Genomic DNA, 8,402 nt, shown 5'->3' on the forward strand with positions numbered 1-8,402 from the left:
TAATATTATATATATTATTATATAATAACATTTTATTTACATGCCATAACATTCAATCTTAATTAATTTTCCGTTACAGTTTAACTTTTTAGTTTCAATTATATAAAATTAAATTATTTCTTGCACCATAAAAAATAATCTAATTCAATTACTTTATCAATAATTCCTACAGTAAATAGTTTATTCTAGATTAATACACCACTTTTAAAATAACAATATATATCAAATAACAACGATTAGTTAAAAAAACATACATTTAACAAAAATATAACAAAAAGGATTCTCTCAAGATTTTTCTTCCATTTTTTTCAAATTTCAAATCTCAACCATTAATTTCATGTTGTTAATTTATATTAATATTTATGATACCTATGTTAATTATAAATTTATGTTATTTACTAATATAAATTACTTAAATACAATATAACTTTTCAATTCTATTCTATGGTTTCCTAGTTGTCATTATTTAGTGTTAGAAAAAATCATTTTTTATATATAAAATATAAATTTTTATATAAAAAATAAATTAACAATTATAAATACATATAAAAAAACAAATTTTTATAATATTTTCTACTAACTTATTTTTGCATTTTAATAATGAACAATAATATTTCATGTTTAAAAAATGAATTATTTTTACAAAAATTTTAATCCAAATTATAAATTTAACATAATAGTAAAGTCTATTTAAAATATTAGATCATTGATTTTATAACCTGAATTCTCGTTAATATTTATGTCACTAATAATAATAATAATAATAATAATTATTATTATTATTATAATAATAATAATAACAATGATAATAATAATAATAATAATAATAATAATAATAATAATAATAATAATAATAATAATAATATTAATAATAATAATAGAAGTAATAATGCAACATGTCTTTTTTTTTATTTTAAATTTTTATTGAGTAGTAATTAAAAATGTATTTATTTATTTTTGTGTTTATAATGATTATATATTATCATCAACATATTTTATTAATTACAGTTTTAAATAAAGAACTAAATAATTTATTATTGTAATTATCAAATTTAATCCATAACAATTTTGTTTTAATATTAATTGTTGATTATAATGGTTTTAATCAGTTACATATACAAATTTTCATTTTAAATGTAATAATGAGCATGTGAGAGGTCATGAGTGTTACTAAAGATCCATAAAGTAAAAAAAAACATAATTAAATTAGGATGTTATGTAAATTAATACTTATTATTTGAATGTATTATAAATGTCATTTAAATAAAAAATATATTTTAATTATATTTAAATTATTTTTGCTTCACTGTATTCACACTTTATTTATTTTTTATTTTAATAACTTTTTTTATTAGCTATAACATATGAATAATTTATTTATTTATTTATTATTTGATTTGATTTTAAATTTAGATATTTTCACTACATAATTTCATTCTTTATTCTAAAATTTCTCAAAAAATTATATTAACATTTATATTTCAGTCTAAAATTTACATTATTATTATTATTATTATTATTATTATTATTATTATTATTTTTATTATTATTATTATTATTATTATTATTATTATTATTATTATTTATACCATATTATTGGAGTGTATTATAAATGTCATCTAAATAGAATGTATATTTGTAATTAATGCAAGAACATTTCTCATTCATAAATTTCAATACCCCTGTTATATTTTTAACGTTTCTCATTCAAGAATTCATATACCCCTCTTATATTTTAAAAGCTTCTTATTTATTAATTTTAAAGACAATTATATTGTATCATTATAAACTTTATTCAATATAATTACATTAATTTATTTTTCAATCTTAGGTATATGTTATTATTGCTATTAATACTCTACAATCTAAGAGTATTATAAATGTTATTTAAATAAAATATATATTATTGATTACCTTTAATATTTTTTATATCGTAATTATTAAAAAAATGTTTCTCAGGTTAATACTCTTAAAGACCATTATATTTTAGCATATATATATATATATATATGAGGAGTGATATTTTTATTCCAAGAATAAGTTATCAAGACTTACTCCTCATCATGACCATTGATTCTTCTCAATCTATTGGTTAAAATTAATGAGTATTATTTTTCTCTCTCCACATTTAATTACTTTTAATTTTAACCATTAAATTGAAACGAATCAATGGTCATGATGAGAAGTAAGTCTTGATAACTTACTCTTGGAGTAAGAATATCTCTCATCTCTCTCTCTCTCTCTCTCTCTCTCTCTCTCTCTATATATATATATATATATATATATATATATATATATATATATATATATATATATATATATATATATATATATATATATATATATATATAAAATTTTACTTCTCAATTACAATAATTTATGTAACCAAATAAGAAGAACCACTCAAGGAGTGTAGTATTCTTGTAAGACACTAACACTTAAATAAATTTTAATCATTTTGAAGTATCCAGACTTCTTAGGACCCATTCTTGAGAAATAATCATAATTATTTAAACCAAACACACGAATGCAAAAATATGTGTGTTAACATTGAGTTATGATAACTCAAAGTAACACAGGTGTAATCCTACATATCCAACTTAATAACGAAAAGTGCGATAAAACCAAAATAATAGTGATTGTTAACATAAAACAGACTAATAGCAACAAAGACAAATAAAAAACTATAGCCACAACTAATCATTCTTCTCCAATTTGATAATCTTCTTAAGCTTGTTTGATGAGAGTTCTCCATCACACAAGCCTTTCAAGGATGTTGATTCATTTGACCATGTGGAAATTGTCTTTTACCAATCGGTGTTCTTGGATTCGGTGCTTAGATGTGATCTCAAGATCCTGTTACATGATGTATTAGAGAAAAACTATTAATTATATGCACCAATATATGGTATTTATGCAAAATAAAATTATGCTCAAATTGAAAGTGAAATGAAGGTTACCGTAACGAAATCACTTCTTCGTCGGCATCTGTTTTTGCCTCATCAACCCTCTCTTTAATCTGCAGATTATTAAAAGTATTCGTAACGCATAACATATATCTTCATCCTAGCAAATCCAATGAAACAAAGGAATACTAAAAATAGTGTACTGAGGTAAATACCTGCAGAGGGTCGGTTGTTATGGAGGAGACCAGAGCAGGTGCCTTTGAGTGGAAGATTAAAGTGCGGTAAGTAGAAAGCTTGTAGAAGGAAAAAATGAAATAACATAAAACACAAAAAGCCAGGTTGATGTTTCATACCTCAATTGTATGAATTTTTGTAGAATTTCTAATATGAATTTTTGTGTTTGATTGTTCAGGAGGATTTGCATTTAATTTTGCTGTTGTGTTTTGGTTTCAGTTCAACAATGGGAAGGAATATGAATTATTGAAAATCGTAACCGCCAACGTTACAGAATTGGTTGAGGAGGAAAACAAATTAATGACATTACAGAATTGATTGAGGAGAAAAACAAATGAATGAAGGGAAAGAGAAAGGAAAACAAATGAATGAAGGGAAAGAGGAAGGAAGGAAGACACATGTCATTTTTAGGAAGAAGCCGCGTGGCTTGTTGTGGAGAAAGTAGACTCGCTTTTCTTATATGATAGATAATGCAGAGAGATTTTATGAGAATTTTGTAAAAGGTTATTGTAAAATATAATTTTGAAATTAATTTATAGAGTGCAAGCAACCATTCAAAAATCATGGCAATGGTTGGAAATTATTACCGAAAATAATTTGGTTTAAATTGAATTGATGCCATGAAATGGATTGTTGAAAAGGTATTTACGTTGCAACATTTTTCAAAATAACTCAAGTTTAATGGATTGCATCAAAATTGCAATAGATTACATGGAATAAATCTACGTGAAAATTTCAGAACATACAGGTAATCGATTGCATGCTTTTGAAAATAAACATTTTGAAAATATTTTTAATAAAAAAATGTCATCCACAAGAATTGAACCCAAGAACTTTTAATTCTTTTACACATGTCTTTCAACCAATTAAGCTAATTCACAATTCATTGAAAGTATGCATAAGATATATCTAATGGCAAAACAATATTTTCCAACACTTGTAAAAACATTTGAAAATAATTTCATCAAGGTTTATATGAAATTTATAAATGCATGATTTTAAGAGATTGAGCACTAAGATTATATTTGTTAAAGATTTCATATACCTTGAAACTTGATCACAAAACTTGATTAAAGTCGTGCATCTTTTTTCCTTCTTCTTTGATATATGTCCATGGTCTTGAGAAATTTAAATTTGTCTTCATCAAAACACAATGTTAAAGAAGCATAACTTCACAATCTCCCCCTTTTTGATGATGACAACCATTGAAAGTTGAAATGATTGAATCTCTTAGAATAAATGAGAAGTTCTTATGTGAATGCTCCCCCTAACTTTTATAACTCCCTCTTGATCAAAAATCTCCCTTGATTCATAGAGAAGTTAACTTCTTTATGGCAGCAAAAGTTAGAACCAAGCATGCACATACACATATATCTTCTCCCCCTTTGTCATTAGCAAAAAGGATGGGAAAAAGATAAATTATCTAATTAAATCATGAAAAATATTACTTCTTTTCTTATGAGTTTTACCTCATGAGTGACTTCATCAAACATTAATCTTTGGTGAATATGATTTTGAAGCCTTTGTCACAAAGTTGACTTTTGCTTAGAAGATTTTACTTGAGTCTTTCAACATAAAGTACATCTTCAATTGGTTACGAAATTTAGTGCTTCAACTTTGCCAATGTCAAGAATTTATGAAATAACCCTGGACTTTTAGAACTAGATTTGAAAGTTAGTTTGTGTCTCCCGTCATATGCTTGGGACAACCACTATCGAAATACCAAAGATTTGATGTGGTCTTCGGGCATACCTACAAAACAAATTAAGTTTTGTTAGGTACCCAAATTGCTTTGGGTCCTTCATAGTTAGTTACTTTCTTAACCCACACATAATATCCCCTTGCCGTACTAAAGTTTCTAACATAGCAAGCATTAGGTGCATGACCAACAATACCACAATAAAAGCAAGTAGGTTCAAAATTACTTCTATATCTAGGAGTATAAGATTTCTTCTTAACAAAACTTTTCCTTTTATGATAATAATGAACCTTTTGTGCTTTATTCACTTTTTCCTTGTTGGATTGGTCATTTGCCTTAACAAAGATAGTTTTACTAGTACTTGTTTTAAACTTTGAATAACCAAGACCACTTTTATCATTAGAAAATCTTTGTTGACTGAGGACACCCTCCATACCAATTTCTCATTTTTCATATCTTTCAAAAAATCTCCTTAATTGGACAATTTGGAAAATAAGTGATTCACAATTATTGCATGTAGAGTTTTGTGTCTCTTTATCAACATATTGTTATTTTTAAACCTCAAAATCTTTTTGCATTGTATCAATTTTCTCTTCAAGAGATTTGGTTTGTTTGTCTTGAGTTGATACCGTTCTATACAAGATTTTTCATTCATTAAGTAGTTCATTTATAGCACCTTGAACATTATTATCAAAAAGGGAAAATTCATTACTAACCTCATTGTCTTCATCATCAGAATGCTATGTTGCTACCAGTGCAAGATTCACATGTTCTTTATCTGAAGATGAACTTATTTCATTGTCATCCCATGCTACATATGCTTTCTTTGGCCTTTTGTCCTTATTTCTTTTGAAATATTTATTCTTCTTTTCAAGTGTAGGGCATTCACTTTTAACGTGTCATTTTTCTCCACATTCAAAGCATTTAACCTTCCCTTATGGTGCTTCCTCTTTAATGATCTCCTTTTTCCTTTCTTTTCTTGGAAACTTTTTAAACTTTTTGATAAAATCATCATTTTCATGACTAGTGGACTCATCCTCTTGATTGCTATTATGATGTTTGACTCTCTTCTTTAAGGCAATGTATTTTGAATCTCTTACTTGAATTTCATGTGTTTCAAGTCTTCCGAGTTCCAATTCATATTCTTGAAGTTTACTGAACAATGTTGTGGAAGTCATTCTAAATAGATTCTTCTTCTCGGATATCGCTGTTACTTTTGGTTGCCATTCTCTGGTTAAGGATCTAAGCACTTTTAGATTTTGTTCTTCGGCAGTGAGCTTCTTCCCAAGTGCACCGAAATGATTTACTAAGTGAACGAATCCTTTTTGTAAGTCGAGAATGGATTCTTTGGGTTGCATTCTAAATAACTCGTATTCTTGACTCAATGTATTTAATCAAGATTTCTTAACTTCAACAGTTCCTTCATGAGTTTCTACTAATGTACCAACTTCAATAGGTCGTAAATTTTGGCTCAGGTGTCCAAATGAATACCTTCTTGGCACATTGTACTCTTTGCCATAAGGACAGTACATTGCAAAAAGAATGAGGTCATAATGTTTCTTGTATTGATGGGAATACAAGTTTGAACATGGGCACATGGAATCTGATTTGCTCTTTTAATCAGAATTTTGAATTAACTTAATTCATTTTGCATGCCAAATTAACACGCGTTTTGGACCCTAATGTTGTTAGTGAAGTGTTGTGAAGTAAAAACGACTCATAATCCTCAAGTTTGAATGCGTTTTGGTGCACATGAAGTCACAATTTTCTCACTTTTGAGTGCAAACAAACTCACACGATTTGCCATCCAATTCACATGTATGAGATCACCATTCACTCTCCTATAAGTGGAGGAAGCTATTGCCTTTATTCTCAAGCTTGAAAAGCCCCCCAAACCTCTGCTAAAACTCACACTTTCCACTGAAACTTTTAGAGATCGTTCTCAAATTGTAAGCAAATTCAACTTCATTTCTTGATTCCATTAGCATCTTCGGTGTTCTCTAAAGCTATAGCAATAAGAACCAAGCACTAAGACCATCTGAGTCGTTCTAACCAAGTCACCAATTCAGCTACTTCGATCACCACTTGGACAATGCAGTTGAGACATCATTTTAACTAAAACTAGATACCTTTGTGTAGCTTTTGGTTCCCTGATTCTTTCCCCTTACCTTTCATTGATCACTTGATTTCATAATTTAATTTTACTTTTACTTTTCTAAAAATGCATCGTGTTTTCTAAAACCGCTTCATACAGTTTAAATAAATTTCAATGGAGGTATTGGTTGGATTCGCACAGATGAAACAAGTCTAATGACGTATGTCTCATGACTCGAGGTTACCAAATGTCAAACTCTGGTGAGCAACTCATTGGAGAAGATAATACGAGGTGCATTTTGAGGCCTTTTTTTTTTTTTTAAGTTTTTGTATTTTTTGTTTGAAATAAACTGAGTTTTTCCGGTGAAACTACATGCGGATGCATGCAAGAACCATAAATTTTATGTTGGAAGCATTGTATTATTACATTTTTTGTACAATTAAAAAAATAAAAATAAATATATTTAAAATAATGTATGTATCCAAACACGAGACAAATGCGTTGCATTTTAATTATTTATGTTAATAAAATTTTTATTTTGAAATTATTTTAAATTATTTTAAATTTAAGATACAATATTTTTAAAGATAATATATAAAAAACTGAAATATATATTATTGATGTAAAACAATTTTAATAAAATAACTATTTTTATTTTAAATATGATATATAAACTATTTGGTAAAATAATTTTGTTTTTCTTATTTACTTTTTTATTACATTTAAAAAACAAAAATGTGTGTATCATATTAATAGCTGTTTGAACGCACGTGTATCCATCTAGTTGGTGCAAAAAGTATATTTAATTAACGGAAAAAAACTGAATACATTACTTTTAAATTTGGCTAAATTACAGTTTAGGTCCCCTATTTTGGCCAATTCACAAAATCAGTCTCTCTATTTATTTTTTAAACAGTTTTGGTCCCTCATGTCCATTTTTCGTCTAAAAAATGTTGATTTTTTTTCAGTTTTTTGTATTCCTGTGATACTTTCTGAACGAGAGAGAACATAGAGAGCATTTTTTTGGAGAATGAAAGAGATGAACGAGCAAGCTGAGAGAAAAAGACGACGATCAGAGAAGACGATTAAAGGAGGAAAACATCGTCAATAATTAATATTTCTTATTCCAAGTCAATAAAAGTATGCTACGTATCTAAAAAATAAAACACAACAGTGTTTTTGGAATGAAAAATGGACATGGGGGACCAAAACTGTTTAAAAAATAAATAGGAGGACTGATTTCATGAGTTGGCCAAAATAGGGGGACCAAAACTGTAATTTAACCTTTAAATTTTCTACTTTTGAAAAATGAAGAACTCATTCTAAAGTTTTTTGATGAAGAAAAAAAACCTAAAAATTTAATTTTAAATTATGTATCCAGATATAATTTTACATCGAAATATTTTGGCTCTGTCGGTTTTTTTGGTTACTATACAGAGGCGGACTAATTTATAGGCAGAGTGTGGCT

This window comes from Vicia villosa, linkage group LG3, assembly GCF_029867415.1.
Source record: "Vicia villosa cultivar HV-30 ecotype Madison, WI linkage group LG3, Vvil1.0, whole genome shotgun sequence".
Taxonomy (NCBI): Eukaryota; Viridiplantae; Streptophyta; class Magnoliopsida; order Fabales; family Fabaceae; genus Vicia; species Vicia villosa.